Source organism: Terrapene carolina, unplaced genomic scaffold (assembly GCF_002925995.2).
Source record: "Terrapene carolina triunguis isolate 2854851 unplaced genomic scaffold, T_m_triunguis-2.0 Scaffold95, whole genome shotgun sequence".
NCBI lineage: Eukaryota > Metazoa > Chordata > Testudines > Emydidae > Terrapene > Terrapene triunguis.
The window spans coordinates 47,494,766-47,514,921 of NW_020664446.1; the positions used below are offsets into that span (position 1 = coordinate 47,494,766).

The 20,156-nt window shown below is 37.7% G+C and overlaps 1 protein-coding gene across 2 annotated transcripts in view; it reads left to right on the forward strand.

Annotated features, from left to right (window-relative positions):
* Nucleotides 1-20,156, forward strand: part of JMJD1C (jumonji domain containing 1C) — a 352,929-nt gene that overhangs the window by 38,319 nt on the left and 294,454 nt on the right. The gene's annotated exons all lie outside the window — the stretch shown is intronic.

Below are 20,156 nucleotides of genomic sequence, written 5' to 3' on the forward strand. Positions count from 1 at the left end.
TTCTGCTTGTTTCCTTTTTTTTTCCCCCTCTCCCATCGTTGGGTTCCTATGTTCAGTGACTGTCCTGTTGGCTGAGATGATGACTTGATTTACAACTCATTAGAGCTGTTTGTAAGTCATCTTAATTGGTTTTGCTTGAGAGCAGTATGATCTGCACCCTCTGGACTGTTCATATTGCCACTACAGATGCCCCCCCGGGTTACGCAAATGCGCACTTACAAAAAAAGTTCCGTAAGCTAGAAATAGGAGGTTTTTTTGTTTTGTTTTTTGCGTAATGGTCAGGTATATGTTTCCAACTTACGCAAAATTTGAGTTACGCAAGGCGTTCTGGAATGGAATGCTTGCGTTAAGTCTGGGAGCATCTGTACTGTGATGCAGGCCCATGAGCACACTGATTCTTTGCAGTGGCAGAGCAGGGTACTGCTACTAACCAGCCACGCTGACCTCTGGATTACATTGGTTGCCTTGTTAATGAGGTTAGGAAGGAGTGCAAGATTCTAATTGTATTTCCTTTCAGGCCTTCTTGAGAGAGAGTAGTAAGAAGTAATTTGGACCGTTTGGGACTCAAAGGCGAGAGTGCGCTTTGGAAACCATATCCAGGAAGGGGACTCTTTTTTGAATAGATTTAACACAATTTAAACTAGATTAACTAGAAACTTTTTACTTGAGCTGCTCTTAAATTATTGTTAACACATATGTTCAAGTGATTATACATTTAAAAGTATCTTGTAGTTTGCTTAAAGGAACACTTGAGCTGTTTTAAATTGACTATAATTTAAAGAAATTATATTTTCTGACAGCATCCTTTAAATAATGTCCTGAAACATTTTCTTAAATTTATTTTATAAGCATTCTTCTTGCTGATTAGAAGAAAGTGTCTTGGACTTGAGAAACATCATGCTTATAGGAGCAAGGACTGGGTGTTTTGTTGTTGTTGTTTTGTTCTGTTTATACAGCACCTCAGCACAGTGGGGTTCTGGTTCATCACTGGGGCGTCTAGGCACTATGGGAATATAAAATAGTAATAATCACTAGTAATGATTGGGCTCATCCCTACTTTCTTCTTTCTTCTTTATGTATGTTTGCCAGTTTTCTCTTCGGTTTCAATTTGTTTCAGATTTGCTGCTGTTTTTCCAGGTAAGAATTCGCTTTCAGGGCCTGTGTGTGTGTGTGTGTGTGTGTGAGAGAGAGAGAGAGAGAGAGAGAGAGAGAGAGAGAAGGCATGTGAAGTCTTTGCAGGGCAGTGAAGAATGAGTGATGATATGCTTTGTGCATGAGATATGAACTACAACTGAGCCATCAGTAAAACACTGAAACTTACTGAAATTATATCAAACATGCAAAGCAAACTGAAAAATAAATTTTTTTTATTTTGTTATCAATTATAGTAATCTATGGGGTTCTGATAATTAGTTACATTTTCTGATAGAAATATGATTTTTTAATAAAACCCTTGCCGTAGCCACGTGAATGGGCTTTATTCAATTTGAATCCGTTCACTATAACATAGTTGCATATATTGGTCCACCTTTCAGTTGGGTTTTGAAATGTGTAGCTCTCCAGTGTGTTTCTTGGCTTGTGCCTTGAAATTGTGTTTAAGTTGAAACAGATGTTTGCTTTTTAGGTCATGCAAAGTATTCTTTTCATTGCTTGTTTTGTTCAAGTAAAATACACTTCATTCTGGCTGGTTTAGTTACTGAGTGTAACTAGTGAGTTTACAAATCAAATTTATTATTGGGTGTACTTAATGTGTTGTATGGTGATGAGTGCTTTCGGGAAGGGTGGTGGGAACGTTCACTATCACAATAGTTACGTTGATATATCTGTGATGTGCAACATCAGGTCCTTCCTTTACCAAAGCTTGACTTTATTTGATGGATTGCAATATCCACTTTGGGCCTGATCTGAATGTCTGTCCTATTTTAGTCAATGATAGATTAGCTTGAGAAGGGCTGCAGGATCATTGTTTTCTTAAGCTTTCTCTACGTGAGAGACGTGGGTTGGTTGGTTTTTTTATAATTTTTTTAGTATAACCTATGGTGTGAATTTAAACAGGTGAAGGCATACTGGTGTAACATTCTGTGTAGGTACTCTTATTCTGGTATAAGTGGCTTTTTCAGTTTAGTTTGTTGCTTGGGATGAGGTTTAAACTAAACTGAAAAAACCACTATTATATTGGAATCCGTGTTCACAGAGGGGCTTGTACCAAAATGTGTACTATGTCCTGGTTTATAGTTAAAATTTAGATCAGCTTAGCTAAATCTCTCAGGGGTGTGAAAAATTGGATACTTCTGTCCAGTACAGCAGAATGGAGGCAATTATGGTTTTCTGTTGGCATGGTCACTTCAGCAGACATGTCACCCTCAATCTGACTCCATAGAGGAGAGCAGATGTTTCCTCTTGCTATCTGTGAGAGACCGTTTTGCAAAATATTTTTTTAATCTTGGGTAATAAGTTTCCCTTTGGTTCTTTTTTCCTCTAGCAGTTTTCGCTCTCTCCCTCCAGCTTGGCCTTCATCTGTAGGGGAAATATTCTTAATTGAAGCATGTTGTGGAAGATTGGGACCTCCTAGTCTGGATCCACAGTTCACTACTTTGGTTGAGTGGCTGCAGCAGCAACAGAAAAGAGCTCTTCCTTATGCTTCCTCGCTCAGAAAAGGAATTTTGAATTTGGATTAGAGTGCATTGCTCAAAGAAGATTCTCTTAGTACTGGAGGGCTCCTCCAGCATTTACTATCTTGTGAGGATAAGGCAGGATACCTACTCCCACATCAGTAGTTTAGCTGTCTCTGTCCCAGTGTGCTGTACCTATATACAGGTACAGCATAGTGGGTCTCATTCAATAGATTCAGCAAGGAGGTTTTGACACTAGCCTACCTCTTTTTCAGTATAATTATTATGCTTCCTTTGGGTGACACTGTTCCACGTTCCTGGTGAACAGTTCCTGAAACATATTGGGGAGAGAAGCATAGCAATTTTTGAACCAACACGACTAGTCAGCTTCTCACCTTCACCTACATCATGCCACAAAGCCTGCAAGACAGTTTAGTAAGATAATGAAAACTTCAGAGTCTCATATGTACATCATAGAAGCACAGGCAGCCTGATAACAGCAACAAGGCTGCTCTCAAGAGCAGTTTAGGGAGTATCCACAATAGTAATATTGGCAGTACCTCGCTACTGCTTCTAATCTAAAGCACTACCAAGAAGTAAAACCAATGCACCACTCCAGCTCCACAGAAGCAAATGATCAACCTGCCTGGGGAACACAGCTCACAAAAAAGAGACCTCTGACTCCACCACTCTACTAGTTACGATTTTCATGACAATCCATCATGCTGTCCAGGCTTGCAGAGCCCATGGCTTGTAGAACCAGGCACCCTGGGTCAACATCTTGCCTTGTAACTAGGCAGTTATGACCCACAACTACCAAGAGAAAATATTAAAATGCAAACAGACTGCAGCTGAAAAGGATAGGATGTGGGCAAATAGAGCTGAAACTGAACCAAAGTAAGCCCCTTCTCAGACTTTCTGGATGCAGCCTACTAAAGGGAATTGTGGGGTAACCTTCTTGAAGACTAATAATGTTTCAGTCAGGATTCTGTGGCAGCTAGAATTTCCAAATGACTCAGTAGACCTAAGACGTGAACACTTAAAAGTTCCTGGTGGGAAGTTGAAGGATTTGGATTTCTGGAAGAACAAAGCAAACAATTTCTCCGTATGTTCTCATATTCCTCAGTTTTGGTGTCTGTGCCTATGTCAACTTTTCATCTTTTCATGAGTGGAGTTATTTCCTCCAAGTAACAGTCAGAGATTATTTTGTATAGTAAGCCTTTGTGTTTCATGGGTGCAGTGAGTAGTTTTTCAAATTACGTCAAGTTTCTACTTCCGTTCACTTTTTTGTGGAGGCGGGTTAAAAAAAGTCTCAATTGTAGACATTGATACTGTGGAATTTTGATGTCTATTGTGAGTTGTATGTCCTCAAGTGATAATTTTTTTTTTTTTTAAACAGTTGGCTGAATTTTGATATACTTACAAGTTCCCAAGTGTTAGAGCTTCCCTGGCTTTTATTGGGGCTAAATTCTATATCTACTGTGAGTGTTAGAAGCAATGGGCCTGGGCTTAGCTTTCTAAATAAATTTATCCCAAGTTCCTTTTATAAAAGGGTGGTTATATATTGATTTTGGTCTATAGCATTTCTTCATAGGATCATGTGGTGTTTTATTGAACAAATATGAGCTTGTTCTATCTCTACCCAGCACTTATTAAGGTTTGGTGTTATGCAGTACATCAGGTTTCTGATCTGACTAGGCTGAAAATAGTGCTTAATGTTTGGCAAAGCCAATCCTCCCTTTTGCCATGGCCTTTTTAAAGTAGATTGCTTAACCCTGGGGTTCTTATGTCCCCAAATGAATTTGTATATCATGGATTGTCATTGATCTAAAAAATTGCCTGGGACTAAAACTAAGAGTGTTTTGGGAAAAGTAAAATGTAAAATATTAATTTTAATTGCCACGATTTTGCTTACGCATGAATTTTCATAATTTGACTAAAGTTTTGTTTTGGTTTTCTTGATCAAAGGAGTAGAATTGATATTATGTAAGTCTTGCCATCTTTTAGAAATACGTATTCTCAGGTATCTTATTGAAGTAGTTAGCTATTTGTATTTATCTTTTTATATCTTTCTGTAGGTCAGAACCCACAGCTACATCCAGGAGTTCTGACTTGACATTGTTTAAGTCCAGGAGTTGAACCATTAAAAATTTTGGTTCAGTTCTCGTTTGGGTTTATCAATATTTCCGTACTCTCAGGTTCAGTTCCGGATCAGACATTAACCTAGAATTATGGTTTGGTAACCCATTCCACCTGTTTGAACCCGTTCTGATGCATTTCCTGCAGATTAATGTCACATACTCATATGCTTGCATTGTAACTCGTAGCAGAAGAATACAATGATAAATATTTTTCACCATAGAAAAATTTATTTTATCAACAAGTTATTTGCACACACTAGTACAACATCTTTCAGAACCCTGTCAGTCATATTTGACTGCTGAGGTGACAAAATGAATTCAAGCCCAGAAAATGCCATTTCTACACTAGTGTGTGTAGCAGGAGCACCAAGCATGATGGTAGCCAGTTGATATAGTGCAGGTCTTGTTATTTTTTATATTTTCACTTTTATGGATGAGGCTCATGAATAAAAGAATCCAGGAAGGGACTAACCTGTTTTTTGGCCTTCCTTCGACCAAAATTTGTCTCTTGCTTCTTGGACTTCTCACATTCTTTGAGGAAAAGTTTAGGGTCGCATCTGACTGTCCAGACATATCTAACTGAAAGTCAGTCAGTTCATCATTTGGAATATCAGATATGGGCTAATTGGGAATTATTACAGTTTTAGTTAGATGTATTTTTATCTTTTTCTTTGTCCTCATCTGAGAAGCAGCAGTTTGTACTGGGGTCAAGGTAAATGCAGGATCGAAATGCATCATTGTCCAACCTTTTCTCTCAGCTCTTCATTGAGGCCAGTAGTTTTTCAGTAAAAGGTGAAGAAGACACCTTTGATGGGTTGAGTTGGCATTTTAGCTAGGCTTTGTAAAAATCACTTAAGAGTAAGTTCTCATTGAAGTGTCTTTGTTAATTTAGCAGGCTTTAGTGCTGCCATATTTTTAATGGCCTTCCATTTTGTGTCACTTATATAAAGGTCTTGGTACATACCCTCACAAAAATCCTTGAGCTCTAAGAGTCTTTCAAGCATATCACACATGGAATGCCATTTAGTTGGACAATCTAGGATTGACTTCTTTAAATTAAGCTTTTTTGTGATCACTGTACTTGTTGGGTTCCTAAGCCTTTTCCAAATCAAATATGCTTTTCCAGCTATGTGATTCACAGAGCATTCTTTCATAATATCCTCAACAGCAAGATACGAGCAGAACAGCGAACTTCTCATAGAGTAACTCCTCTAGCACCCACCATGTTGAATTCTGTCTCTTTAATCATCTGAAACTGGTTTTGTTGTGTAACATCTTCTGGAGTCTCTTTCACACGCTCATCAGTTTCATTTTGTTTTTCCTTTTCTTCCTGATCTGCAATCACACACTTCGATAGATTTGACAATATTAGCTGCATTATTAGTAGAACTGCTTCAGAGAACTTCCATAACAAATTATGACTTAGAGTATCATTGCCTGCAGGTGTTCAGAAGGCCTCTCAGTGATCTGCTTCATAGCAAACATACAGAGGATAATTTTTCCATCTCCAATATACTGCATATTAATTCTAGTATGGATCTATCGGGATGAGTAACACAGTCAGCTTTCAAAGAAATAAGCTAGCCTTTGCCTGCCTGTTTAATTTAATGACATACTCTGGTTGCAAGGTCAACAACTTGGTCTTAAATATTTTCATCATTTATTGGCTGTTGACAAAACGTTCAAGAAGAGTGTTAAGAATATTTCTGAAGCCAGAATCTTCCATCAAGTTAAAAGGTCTACCGTTCACTGTTGTTAATTTGAGGTAAGCTTCAAGCAAAAGAGACTGACTAGTCTTCACTTTTGTCTTGCTTTTCAATATAGAATCTAGAGTACATTTGTTTGAGGACTAAATCATTTTTCTGCACAGAGGGTTAGGATTATTTCCATCATTATGTGAACTTGTCTCACTTCGGGATAGCTTCTCTTGAGGAAGGAAAATACATTCATCTGGGTGATATCTTTGTATGTGTCACTGTAAATTTAATGCATGTGTTCCCATCAGAACAGTCCTGAAATTACCAATTTGACAAATAGAAATATTCTTGGCCTGGTCAAATGAGAACTTCCTCACCGAATTTTTTTGACCGCTACCCATAGTTGCTTGAGGGATGTAAGAAAAGAATAACAACTGAATATTACATTTTTTGTCTTCCCCTCGAACATGGAGCCTGAAGCTGACCGCCAGTGTATCATGATGATCAGTGGAAGGGAAACCGAGTTAGGGCCTGTTATCAAGGACGCTGCCGGGGCTAGATAGGAACAGCCTCAGTTTGGGTCTGGGAGTGGTTCAGCAATTGGGCCAGAGCAGTGCACTGTATTTCGTTGATTCTACTTGTTTAAGTCAGTCAGCTCAAAGATTTAATGTAACTGAAAACATTCCAACATTCTTGTAAGATTAAGAATGAAAGAGAAAGTTATTAAATACTTAACTTTGAAATATAGGAACCCAAAAAAGCAGCCAAGAAAAGCAACAGGCCTTAGATTTTTTTTTTTAGTAATATTTCTTTGCCTGTATTAAACAATAAAAGATTCTAAACTGTGGAACTGGCAAACCTTAAAAAACAAACAATCAAAATGCAATAATTCTATTCTGGAAAAAAACTCATCAGACCTACTGGACAGAGGAGAGAAGTTCTAGGTCCTGCCAGCCAGGGAGGTAAAGTGATAATGAGTTTACTATTAGTCAGAGAAGAACTGCTACAGAACCTCTATTCCTTCAGCTTCAGACTGAATTCCCTTACCTCCCTGCCTTCATCCTTCTATCATCCTGCCCTCCTGCCCCCCGTCACTCCTTGCCTCCTTCAGGCCTCTGGCCTCCTTCAGGAGCCCATTCCTAGTATAACAAAATAAGTTACCCTATGCAGGATGGCTGGTGGAGTGACAGCAGGAACAAACTTCAGCACCAGGGTAACAAAGCCAGGAACAGAGTGGAAGAGCAGTGGAGTCTTTCAAAACAGAGGTCCCGTAGTCCATACTCCTCCTGCCTCATCCACCATGTCTGAGGCCTGAGTTACTGGCCCTAGTACTCAGCTGGAAGCAAGAGGAGTCAGATGGCAGGGAGGTGTTCTGGGAGTTGTAGTTGACTTCCATGGCCAGTCCTCTACCTAGGCATAACAGGCAGGAAAACTACCAATACCAGAGCCCCTCTCTTCCTCTCCTCCCTCTCTTCTCATCTTCTCCAGTGGCTTGCTGGGAAGTATAGTTCCTTCCCCTCTCTCTATAGGGTTGGAGCAGAGAGAAATGGTTCCTCAGCAACCTTCCTCAGCACCTGATTATTGAACCTGTTGTTTTGAACCGGTTACCAATTTTTCTTGGTTTGGTTCCAGTTCAGGTTCAATGTGACTGAGAGGTTTTCAGTTCGGGTTCACTCAAAAAAACCTCTGAGTGTTCAGGTTTGGGTTTTGTTTGATTCCCTTTTAAATCCTGACACTTTACCAAATTTTAAGATTTCCACTTGCTTTTTTAGTAGCATTTTAGCTGGATTTGTAAAAAATACCATGGCATTAATTTAATCTGGTTTGACATCTAGGAAAGATTTCAGGGATTTGAATTTATAAATTAGCCCACCAAAATCTTTAGTGACAGTGATGCCTCTCTTAACTCCCTTCCTCTTCTGGCATGCCTGGGCCTGGTGGCCCACATCCTGGATTTTTCCAGCTCAGTCTGCTTTGCAGTCTCTCTGCAACTGAGAGTTCCTTTTCTGGGAATATTTCTTAAGATTGGTCTCTTTATTGGAGTACCCATCTAAGTTAAAAGAGGCTTTTTGAGGAGTTGTAGGAAGCTGGGGAGTCACTGTGTCCATGGATTGTCACCTTCAACATGGAGCTAAAGGCTCAAGCAGCCATTGAGCCCTGCTGATGTCACTGCTCCTGCACACAATATTTTTAATGATTTGAAGATTTGCAGCATCAACTTTTATTTTTTTAAATTTAAGGCCAGATTCATCTGCAGCAGCTATTTTTGCTAAAGGGTAGCCTGTGGTTTCATTCCCTTTGAGAATAATTAGGAAGCAGCAGCTGTGTGAAAGAGGACAATTTGTGAATTTTTCTGAACAACATTATTCTTCATCTTCTGAAGAGCAACAGGAGAAAATGTCTGCTAATCCTAATTTTTTTTTAATAAGTGACTTATTGCACTGGATATATTCAAGGTTGATTTGAATTCATATTCAGTTTGTGTAAGCATTCAGTAAATGACTGAGATTTGGGACAAAATTTGACAGTGCTACATTTCTTAAAGGACTAATTCTTAATTTCTTAGCTCATAGACTAGTGGATTTATTTGCATATTCTCGGAAAATCAGTACAGTATATGAAGAGTAAGTGCTGTGATTTTGAGGAGAATAAGTGTAGTTGATTGAATCCCAATTTTTAAGTACAAAACTCAACTCATCCACAATAATGTAGCTATGTCAAGCACCTCCATAATGATCACATGGTATTCCCCTCCCCCCAAGAACCCCTTTTTTGTTCATTGCACAGTTTGGATGGTGTATAGTGAATGAGAGAACAGTTATATTTGTATTCTGACTGTTCAGTGAGTGGACCTCTGCCTCATTCACTGCAGTCCAGTGGGGAGGGATAGCTCAGTGGTTTGAGCATTGGCCTGCTAAACCCAGGGTTGTGAGCTCAATCCTTGAGGGGGCCACTTAGGGATCTGGGGCAAAATCAGTACTTGGTGCTGCTAGTGAAGGCAGGGGGCTGGACTTGATGACCTTTCAAGGTCCCTTCCAGTTCTAGGAGATGGGATATTTCCAATTAATTTATTTAATTTTATTTATTTATTTAGTCCAACTACCTGCATACTGACTGAAGCAGACCTCTTCTGGAGCACATGCTACACAGTCAGTCTAGTCCTATCCATCTATACGGATAGAATTTGGCCCAAAATGTGAGAGTGGTCCACTAGACCATAGTCAGCCTTGTTCAGTGCATGCCAATCCAAACTGTGCACTGACGGTAAAGGGGATACTGTAAGGGAAAAGCCTTCAATTACATATTAACGTACTATCATAAAACATGCACAGTGGGGCAGAATGAAGTTGCATGGGCAATTCTTGACTTAATGCTTCACTTTGTGGCCTTAAGTCTTTTTAATGTAACTGTTTTTACTTTTTTTTCCACTGTGTGGTTTAAAAAAATCCTCTAGAATAAAGCAACTCTGATCTCGAAGTATCTGCCAGATGGTACTAGAAATCTGAAAAAAAAATCTCATTCCATATATACTTTCTGAGATGAAAATTCCACTCACTGTTGTTGTACATAGTGCCAATATCACAAAGGGAGATTATGAACACTTTTAAACAAATGCCAGAAATAAAGTTCACTTGGTGTCTGCTTTAAGTACTTTGACCCCACTAATTTTCAATTTTCTACTCAGGACCGCAGTGGTAGTGTAATAAAGGTGCAAAATGCTTTTTACAGAGGCAAAAATTAGTTTTCACTTGTTCTCAAAAACGGCAACCTCTTTGGTTCAGACTTTAAAAAAGCTCTTTGATCTGTGTCTTGAGACCAAACTTAGAAAATTTGAGCCTCAAATGTGGCAGTTGGACTAAATTATTCAAGCCACTTAGAATAGGAGCACTTAGGTAGCCTTGACTATAGTTGGTGCTGTCTACTCCTGGTGTAACAGAAATCTTTATGAACTTTGTAGTTTAATAATTATTACAGCTATTTATAGATGATACTTATGTTGGAGCAGAATCTCAATGATTTGTTGCCAGCAGTATGATCGATGGTAATGGCACAATATCAGTTTAAGCAATGCCATAAAATCAGGAACATGAATGAAACAGAGCTGGAGCTACCAGGCTGTTATATAAAGGACCATGTCTAGTATTTTTTCTGTCTTTTCTGGACAGTAATGTTTTGCTCTAGGTTCTGATTTTCTAACAAGTAAACTGTCCTAAATAGAACCTAGTTAACATACAAAATAAATTAGTATGCTTACCTCATGTCACTTTCATGAATTTGTTGAACTCATCGAAGTATATCAAATATACTACTTTTGTGTGTATTTGTATGCATACTTCATTTAGTTTGCTCATTCAGTGTGATTTCCTATGTCTTCGCTTTCAATACAAGGAGTGGCCTGTAATAGTTTCATGCTTTCAGTACAACTGTGAATATGGATAGTACTTTTTAAAATGATAATTTAGGAAAAGTAACAGAATACTTACTTGTTTTAAGATTACTGAGAAAGTATGGCAAGCTATAGTCTCACAAATAAATCTATTTGAAGTTAGAAAAATAAAAGAATGTTAAAAGATTTTGAACAACACTCAATACTACTGAATTGTTTTTCTTCAGTTTTATTTTACAAGTTTGAAATTAGAATGTTGTAGTATTCAGAAAAATAATTTTAAAATCTTAACAGTATGGTAACAATAAGATTCTTCCTCCAATCCTAACTTTGCCTTCATCACTTAATGGTGGATGAGCCCTACTAATTGCAACATAGAGACTTGATTTCTCTTCTTATGTACATGAAATACATTAAAGTGTTGTCTTGTATGATGATGCAGCCTGTACCTACCCGTCTGGCTTTTACTGACTAATGGGATTTCCCAGACCAGCTCTTTGAGGATATGCATGACATTGGAGGAGTGGGGCAGGACTGGATGTCTGTGGCCTATGTGTTCAAGGAGGTTGTGAAGAACATTGATCACTGCTATACAGGGATAAATTATTTTTAAGGAAGAATGTTACATAAGTGTTTGCACTATTTGAATACAAGTCAGGCTAAATGAATGTTCGTGTGTGAACTGTCATGTTTACAAAAAAAATTGCCTGACTCAGATATTTACAGATTTTACTATATGGTAATTTGTCACCCCAAGTTCTGCATACTAAGGCTCCATCACTTGAATGATGTGACTGTTCTAAACTTATTCCAGTAAAAATGTTTGTAATGGTATAGAGTGATATTAAAGATTTTTACATTACCATTGTGAGAGGAGGGTGGGGAATGCCAGAAATATAAGCTACAGGGGATGGTTGTTAATGTCAGAGTGGCATGCTGATGCTTCTTCATTTCCCCCCACCCTTTCATCTCCGGTAGGGCAATAGCCAAGTGGTTGAGTTACTCAGCAGATTGCTGATAATCAGGACCTTTTCACTCACCTTCTGTTATCTGCTATGTCGTAAACATAACAAAAGTGCCAGCTCATGAGACAGGCCCTAGTGGACTCCATACCAATGAGGATCCTCAGCAAAGCCGCTGGTATGAGACCTGATATTCTGATCAGACTGCCAGATGAGTGAAGAAGTGCATATAACATACAAGTCACTTTAGATAACTCGTCATGCCCCCTCTACCCCAAGTTGTTGAATGATTTTAGTATGTGCAACTTAATACTATGGCCTGAAATAAGATGGTTGGATTCCTGTTTAGGTCTAACACTGAATTTCCTTGATTTTGTATGTAGACTGTTATTTTGAAAAGGCACCTCAGTAATTTCAATTGCTTATATTTTTTGTTTCCACTGCTGGAAATTTTTTGCCTTAAATATTGTTGGCCTTTTTCCATTCCTAAAGTATTAAAAGAAATCTATTATAGCTCTTTAATTCATAAAATCACCATTTAAACTTGTGGTACTTCATAATTTTATGGAACCAAAGCAGTCTAGACTCTGTAGCATAGTGGTGAAGTTGAACTTCTGATTCAGAGGAACAAAACACTGGGGGTAGTGTAGGGTTTACAAAACTAGTAAGTTGTGTCTACTCTATCTCCTTTCACTTCCTCCCACATTGGCTATAGAATGGTAGTGGTTCCTTTAAAAAATAGAGAGAAAAAAAGTGACTTCTAAATATAAAAATAGAAACAAATACATAGTTTGAGGATCGCTTAACACCCTAGAAAAGTAAACAGTCTTATCTTCTCTTTTGAAAAGTGTAATAAATGCTGACAGTTTACTATATGACAGCACTAATAATACATGATTAGAATTGACCTATAGAACAGTGTGATTTATACAGACGCTCCCCGGGTTACGCAAGACCTGATTTAGACAAATTTTACCTTATGCAAAAGTTCCATAAGACATAAATAAAATTTCCGAGTTGCGGAAAATATCACGTAGCGTATGGGAACGCAAAGTACTGTATTGCTACTGCTGTATTCCTCTGCACACTACATCTCCTACAAGGGGAAGGCTTTGCGCTCTCACAGCCTCTCAGTCTCGTGTTATTTTAGTGATCTGTATTTCTGTTATTTCACCCTATTATTTCATTCAAATAATGCCTGTCTCCTCCTCCTCCTCCTTCCTCATCTACAAATTAAGCCCATTGTCGTCCACCACCAAAATGCAGCCTTCATTGTGCCAGGATAACAATAGGATTAAGGTAAATGCAATATTTTTGTTGTAATTGTTTGGTTTTATGCTTGCACAAAATAAGTTTCCGACTTATGTAATTCGGGTTACGCAAGCCTTTCCAGAACAGAACAATTGCGTAAGTCGGGGAGCGTCTGTAATTGATATTTCTTTCCTGACAGGGACATACTTGTAGTGAAGTACTTGTAAAATAAGCAAAATAAAGATTTACTTAGTTAACATAGGATAACTTTTGGTTTCTGGTGCAAAAGCCAAATCAAAAGAATTTCAACAGTACTTGCCAGGTGTATGGATATTATGTGGCAGTGGAGGAAAAGACTTTGCTAAACAGAGTGTTCAAAAATTTAGGTTAAGTTTCTTTACTTACGTAAAACATTGGTCTTTGTTTGGAGCTTCTTCTGGTGCTGAGAGAGTTGTGTAGCTCCATTGATTGGTTCCATGCAGTGGAAATCTGACCTTTAGCAGATGTTTGAGAAATTGCCAACTTTCAGTGTGATCAGCAGACCTAGGTGGTTTTTTCCTTATGTTGACAAGAACCTCTCTTGAGTAATATGCCATGACAATGTTAACGCTTCTTAATACTAGAAGCTTTCTGAAACAACGCAGACACTTTTCTGAATTGTTTGTTTTTGTAAGTTTCTATATGTAAAGTTGTTGGCAATTTATCTGCTCAATTGCACAAAATATTTTGGGATTTAAGTATGCTTGTCAAAAAAAAATTAGCAAAGGAATATAGATAAAATTTTGAGGTTTTGGTTTGTCTGCATTCTTGTTACAGCATTAACTTGGGGTGAATGCTTTTAAAGAAAACAGAAAAAGCTCAATAGGAAAAAAAATAAAAGCAGCAATGAAACATATCCCATCTGGAGCTTTTGGCTATGAACAGGATGTTGCATAACTCCATGTGAAGCCTGCTCTCAAGAGCAGTATTTTAGGGGATGTAGGAGACTCAGCTGCTTAGTTGTGGGAGTTTTAATGTGAACACTACAAGCTCTGTTTTCTCCAACTCCACCAGTTAGCACTACAGGAAGGGAGTGGGATCTAGTGTGAGATTTGTGATGAATAACTTGACAGTATCAGCAGTTGCCAAATGGGACCTTTCCTGCAGGTGCTAGTTTTCCTAAGGGGTTTACAATTGCTTTTCAATGTGTTACATAGAGTAAGAAAAAAAAATATAAGAATTAAAGGTTGGATATGGAAAGATAGAATGTTAACAATGCATATTTCTAATCTTAGCTTTGAGGCAAATCAACGAATTGCATAAAAATTGATCTTGCATTGGCAGTAGATGTCCAGTATACTTACTATACATATTTAATTTTATGTTTTAGACCTAAAACAATGTATTACGACTTCCACTTACATTCACTTTTGGTTCCAGTTACTTATCCATTATATCTATAATTGCATTATAAGTATGAGTAAAAATGTAGTCACGTGAGGTGTGCTTAAGATAAGGTGTTCTATCCTGTTACTTAAAGGTGGTGTGGTTCAGTGTCTTAGAAATGATCTAATGGTGTATTTATAATCACTGCAAAAAAATCTTAAATTAGGAAGAGAAAATGGCATCTTAAATAATTGAAAGGATTTGAAATGTTTTCATTTTAAAAGCTAGTATATAAAATTAGCACCTCCTATCTCCCATTTATAGAAATCTGAATTTCTGTAAAAAGGTGACCTTAAAAGGTTGCCCCATAAGGAGGCTATAGGAAACCACTCTGGCATGGCCTGTGTTTAGCGTACAGCGTGTATGATGATACTGTGGCACCTTTTAATACTACAGTAAATGTGCACCTATATTATATATTGATATAGTAGAACCTCAGAGTTACGAACACCTTGGAAATGGAGGTTGTTTGTAACTCTGAAATATTCATAACTCTGAACAAAACGGCGTGGTGGTTCTTTCAAAAGTTGACAAATGAACATTGACTTAATGCAGCTTTGAAACTTTAATATGCAGAAGAAAAATGCTGCTTTTAACCATCTTAATTTAAATAAAACCAACACAGAAACAGTTTCCTTAACTTTGTCAAATATTTTTTTTAAACTTTCCCTTTATTTTGTTAGTAGTTTGTTTAACACAGTAGTGTACTGCATTTGCTTTAGTGTGCGTGTGTGTGTGTGTGTCTGCTGCTGCCTGATTGCGTACTTTTGGTTCCAAATGTGTGGTTGACTGGTCTGTTTGTAACTCTGATGCTCTATTGTACCTCTACATTTTTAGCCACCTGAGTTTATTTTGCAGGTTCTGAAATTGGCCTGTATTACACTGGAGCTTGCTGCCCTATAATTAGCTTAAAAGTCTGTATTATCATATCAAAAAAGTGATATAAGTATCCGTCTCATTTTGGTCTTTCTTAAAGTTGGTATTTGTTTGGGATGGGGAGCAGCTATATTTATTGATCGCATTCAAAGAATATTGCAGCTGCATAGTTAGGGGGCTTGGATATAGCTGATATTATGACAGTGCAGTAAATAGATAAAAATTGGTGCTCAAAAATCTTGGTACTACCAATACAGAGCATTTCTTCTTAAACACATTTAATTGGTATTAAATAATGTTTTCATAACCAAATAGAACAGTGGTAATCCACACATTGTTAAACTACACATTTTTAATCAGGATTTAAAAAAAAAAAAAAAATCTCCCCACATCCCAAATTTACCATGGATACTGAAGTTGGGTCTTTCATTGATAAATCTACTGTGGTTATAAAAGTTAAGTCTCACTGGTCGTCTACGATGTACTGTAAAGTTATAAATACAATTTAGGAGGGGCCAAGCTGGACTATCAGACATATTTTCCAACTTGAAACTGTCTCCATATTGGATGTCAAAAGGCCACTAGAAAGCATCTGCTAAAGTCAAGGTAGAGACCTTGGCGCTCATTCCTTATCCTTGTGTGTATTTTTGGAAACGGGTAAAGGAGAATGGGTGAATCCTTACACCTAGTTCTGCTTTTCCTTTTCTGTTTTTATAAACATCTCTATAATACCTCTGAATCCTCTCTCTGATAATGACTTCCATGGTCAAAAAATTTTTCTCCCTGAGGGACCTATGGGACTGACACCCGCTTCTTCACTTTAAGGTTAAATCATGAACATATGTCCAAAAGCAAATAGTTCTCTTGATACATGTATCCAGCGCCTTTCATTCCCCTGATTTATTCCAAACAATAGAATTGTTGCATGCAGCTTAGCTGTAGAGGAAACTTTGAGATTGGTTGAGTTACCCCTGGATTCATAGATTCATAGATTCTAGGACTGGAAGGTATCTCGAGAGGTCATCGAGTCCAGTCCCCTGCCCTCATGGCAGGACCAAATACTGTCTAGACCAGGGATCGGCAACCTTTCAGAAGTGGTGTGCCGAGTCTTCATTTATTCACTCTAACTTAAGGTTTTGCGTGCCAGTAATAGAATTTAACGTTTTTAGAAGGTCTCTTTCTATAAGTCTATAATATATAACTAAACTATTGTATGTAAAGTAAATAAGGTTTCAAAATGTTTAAGAAGCTTCATATTAAATTAAAATGCAGAGCCCCCCCAGACCGGTGGCCAGGACCCGGACAGTGAGTGCCACTGAAAATCAGCTCGTGTGCCGCCTTCGGCACCTGTGCCATAGGTTGCCTACCCCTGGTCTAGACCATCCCTGTTAGACATTTATCTAGCCTACTCTTAAATATCTCCAGAGATGGAGATTCCACAACCTCCCTAGGCAATTTATTCCAGTGTTTAACCACCCTGACAGTTAGGAACTTTTTCCTAATGTCCAACCTTAAACCTCCCTTGCTGCAGTTTAAGCCCATTGCTTCTTGTTCTATCCTTAGAGGCTAAGGTGAACAAGTTTTCTCCCTCCTTCTTATGACACCCTTTGAGATACCTGAAAACTGCTATCATGTCCCCTCTGTCTTCTCTTTTCCAAACTAAACAAACCCAATTCTTTCAGCCTTCCTTCATAGGTCATGTTCTCAAGACCTTTAATCATTCTTATTCTTCTTCTCTGGACCTTCTCCAGTTTCTCCACATCTTTCTTGAAATGCGGTGCCCAGAACTGGACACAATACTCCAGTTGAGGCCTAACCAGCACAGAGTAGAGCGGAAGAATGACTTCTCGTGTCTTGCTCACAACACACCTGTTAATGCATCCCAGAATCATGTTTGCTTTTTTTTGCAACAGCATCACACTGTTGACTCATATTTAGCTTGTGGTCCACTATAACCCCTAGATCCCTTTCTGCTGTACTTCCTAGACAGTGTCTTCCCATTCTGTATGTGTGAAACCGATTTTTCCTTCCTAAGTGGAGCACTTTGCATTTGTCTTTGTTAAACTTCATCCTGTTTACCTCAGACCATTTCTCCAATTTGTCCAGATCATTTTGAATTATGACTCTGTCCTCCAAATTGGATGTCGTAATGGTCTCACTTAGGAGTTAACTGAGTGGTTGACCTGACGTGTCTGTAGCCTGTATAATCATCACACATAAATACACAATCACTAATTTAATTAAAACCTAGTTTGTTAACCAAGTCTAGGCTGTGCTCAAGATTTCAATGAAAGTTAACTATATAGAAGGTTTGAAGTTTGCTTGGTGTTCCATTAAGATCATTTGGGACAAAGTAAAGGCTGACATAGATGCTGAATTTTGTTAAAGGATCCATTTTAGAATTATTTAAAACCAATAAACTAATTATTGACTTACTACTAAATGCTCAGAAGAATCATTCTATGTGCAGAGTAAGTGTTAATATGGAGAGGATAAGCTGTATTTTTCATACATAACAAAGGTTGAATCTCTGCTTTAAGCATAAAATGCAAATCTGTCTTAATTCTGGAGCTGTAACTGATGCCTTGATGATATACCTCATGCGCACTGTAGAAAGCGTCAAGCGCCAAATTTTAATTGTTCAATTGGCTTTTTAAAAATCCATTGTCCTTTTGGAAACTCCACAGAATCAACACACAGCCTAAGCAAGGAGACGTGTTAATTGTATATTGGGTTTATAGTATAGACTGCTTTCTCAGATATAAGGCAAAGGTTTATTTATTTTTTTTTGTTTTGTTGCAGAAACTTGAATAGATGGTAAGCAAATCCTGTGCAGTTCTGAGTTCGTGCTTTTTATCCACTTCCCTGTAAAGTGCATTTTGTATTGAAGGGTGGAATTTCTTCATGTCAGGCCTAGCTTCATATGCTTGAAAAGTTACCACCTGTAAAAGAAGCTTTCATGAAGAAATCATATAAATTAACTTGTACTCTATTTGAACTTTTAAAGGATATCACTGACTTGAAAACGCTTTGTTTGAAAGTGCTTTATCTACTGTAGTTAAAAGGAATACCTAATATTAAAAATGAAGAAATAAATTAATGAAAATTGTTTTCAATTCCTAGCTTTGTTCTTAGTAAATATTACAGCATTTTGTGCATAGCTAGTTTTATTATTTTGTTGGTGGTCACTTCCACTTTCTGTCGTCTGCATTAACAGTTCAGTGTTGCTCTTGAGTCTGCTCAGTATCCGTTGCTGATAAGGATGTTCTGCCCCCTGTTAATGTTTATAAAGGTCTTAACACTTAAACAATAAAAAATAAAGATGCAATTTAAAGGATAGTCTGAACACTCGAATTTTCAAAAATTTGAAAATATCCATTGAAATACATTGTATATTGTTTTTATTTGAAAATCTATTCATGGACTTAAAGCAGACTTTATGAAAGGTGAAAATTTTGTTTTAATTTTCTAACTCAGAGGTTTGTTACCTAATCTATCTTTGGGCTTTGAGTAACATCCAGATGGTTGGGTTGGATAGGATTTAAAATGGTTGAACCAACTTGTTCAGATATTCTTTGAAGAGTTCTGTCATTTAATATGCAGAAGGACATGAAAATAAAAATGGTATATCACACTTGTCCATGTTAAGTTTTAGAAATTAAAGACTCAGTTAGCTTTAGTTGTCCTAATTCATGGAAAGATTTGAAAGTGTGTGGTGTGAGGTGTGCCCTCCTACTCTGTAGGTTGTTTTTCTTCAAGTATGTATCATTGTGGATCCCACTGTAAGTACTCATATGCCTTGTGCTAGGCCTAGATTCTTTTTAAGTGTCTCTTGGGCTGCACCAGCAGCCTGAGCCTGTATGAGGGCATGAAGGGTGGGGAAAACCATGACCCTCCCACACTTTCCTCTTACTACCCATGGCAGCAAGTCTTTACTCAAAAGGACCTGCGTCTTAAATTGTAAATTGTTTGAGGGAGGGGACCATGTCGTGTTCATACAACACCTAGTAGAAGAGTGCTGATTGGTGTGTTTGGGTGCTACTGTAGTATCAATATTCATTAATAATAAAAGGGACAAACAGGTAATACAGTATATGGAAATTGTAATGTTAAGATGTGCATTTGTGAGTAACTGTTTTCTTTTTTTTTTATTTTTCTCTACAATAAGAAGACGTTAAAGAACACATTTATATATTATTTAGAAAAATTCAATAGAAACAAGTATACATTTTTTTTTTTTAAACTCAACTTTTTCTCATGGTTTATTTCCTTTGGTCTTTTTAAATGCTATTGAATTGAAATCTTAGCAATATGGGTCTGACCTTTTGAAACTGTTTGTCCAGCTTCGACATACAGACATCCAGTGCAAACTTGGTCTTCTGCAGGCAGGCCTCCAAATGGCATGAGTACATTAAGTATTTGTGTGTTTAAGCCAGGTGTACCTAAAACATATCTCTGCTTCTGAATATGTAGTGTACAAGTTACTTAACAGTTGAAGAATTGAGACTTTATAGCATATTTTAATTAAGTGGATGGAAAATTAAATGTAGATTAGCTGTAGGAAGGATGCTCCAGTGCCTTGGACATTGGACTGAGGACGCAGGAGACATCAGATCAATGGCTGAGTCAGGAACTGAGTGTGTGTACTTGGCCAAATCACGTAATCTACTCTCTGCTTCAGTTTCCTGCCTGTAAAATGGAGATGATGATGATAATTCTGTATCTCTCTGAGGTGTTGAAGATAAAATCCATCTATGATTGAAACACACTTGGATGGTATGCTAATGAGGGCCATATAAGTTCCT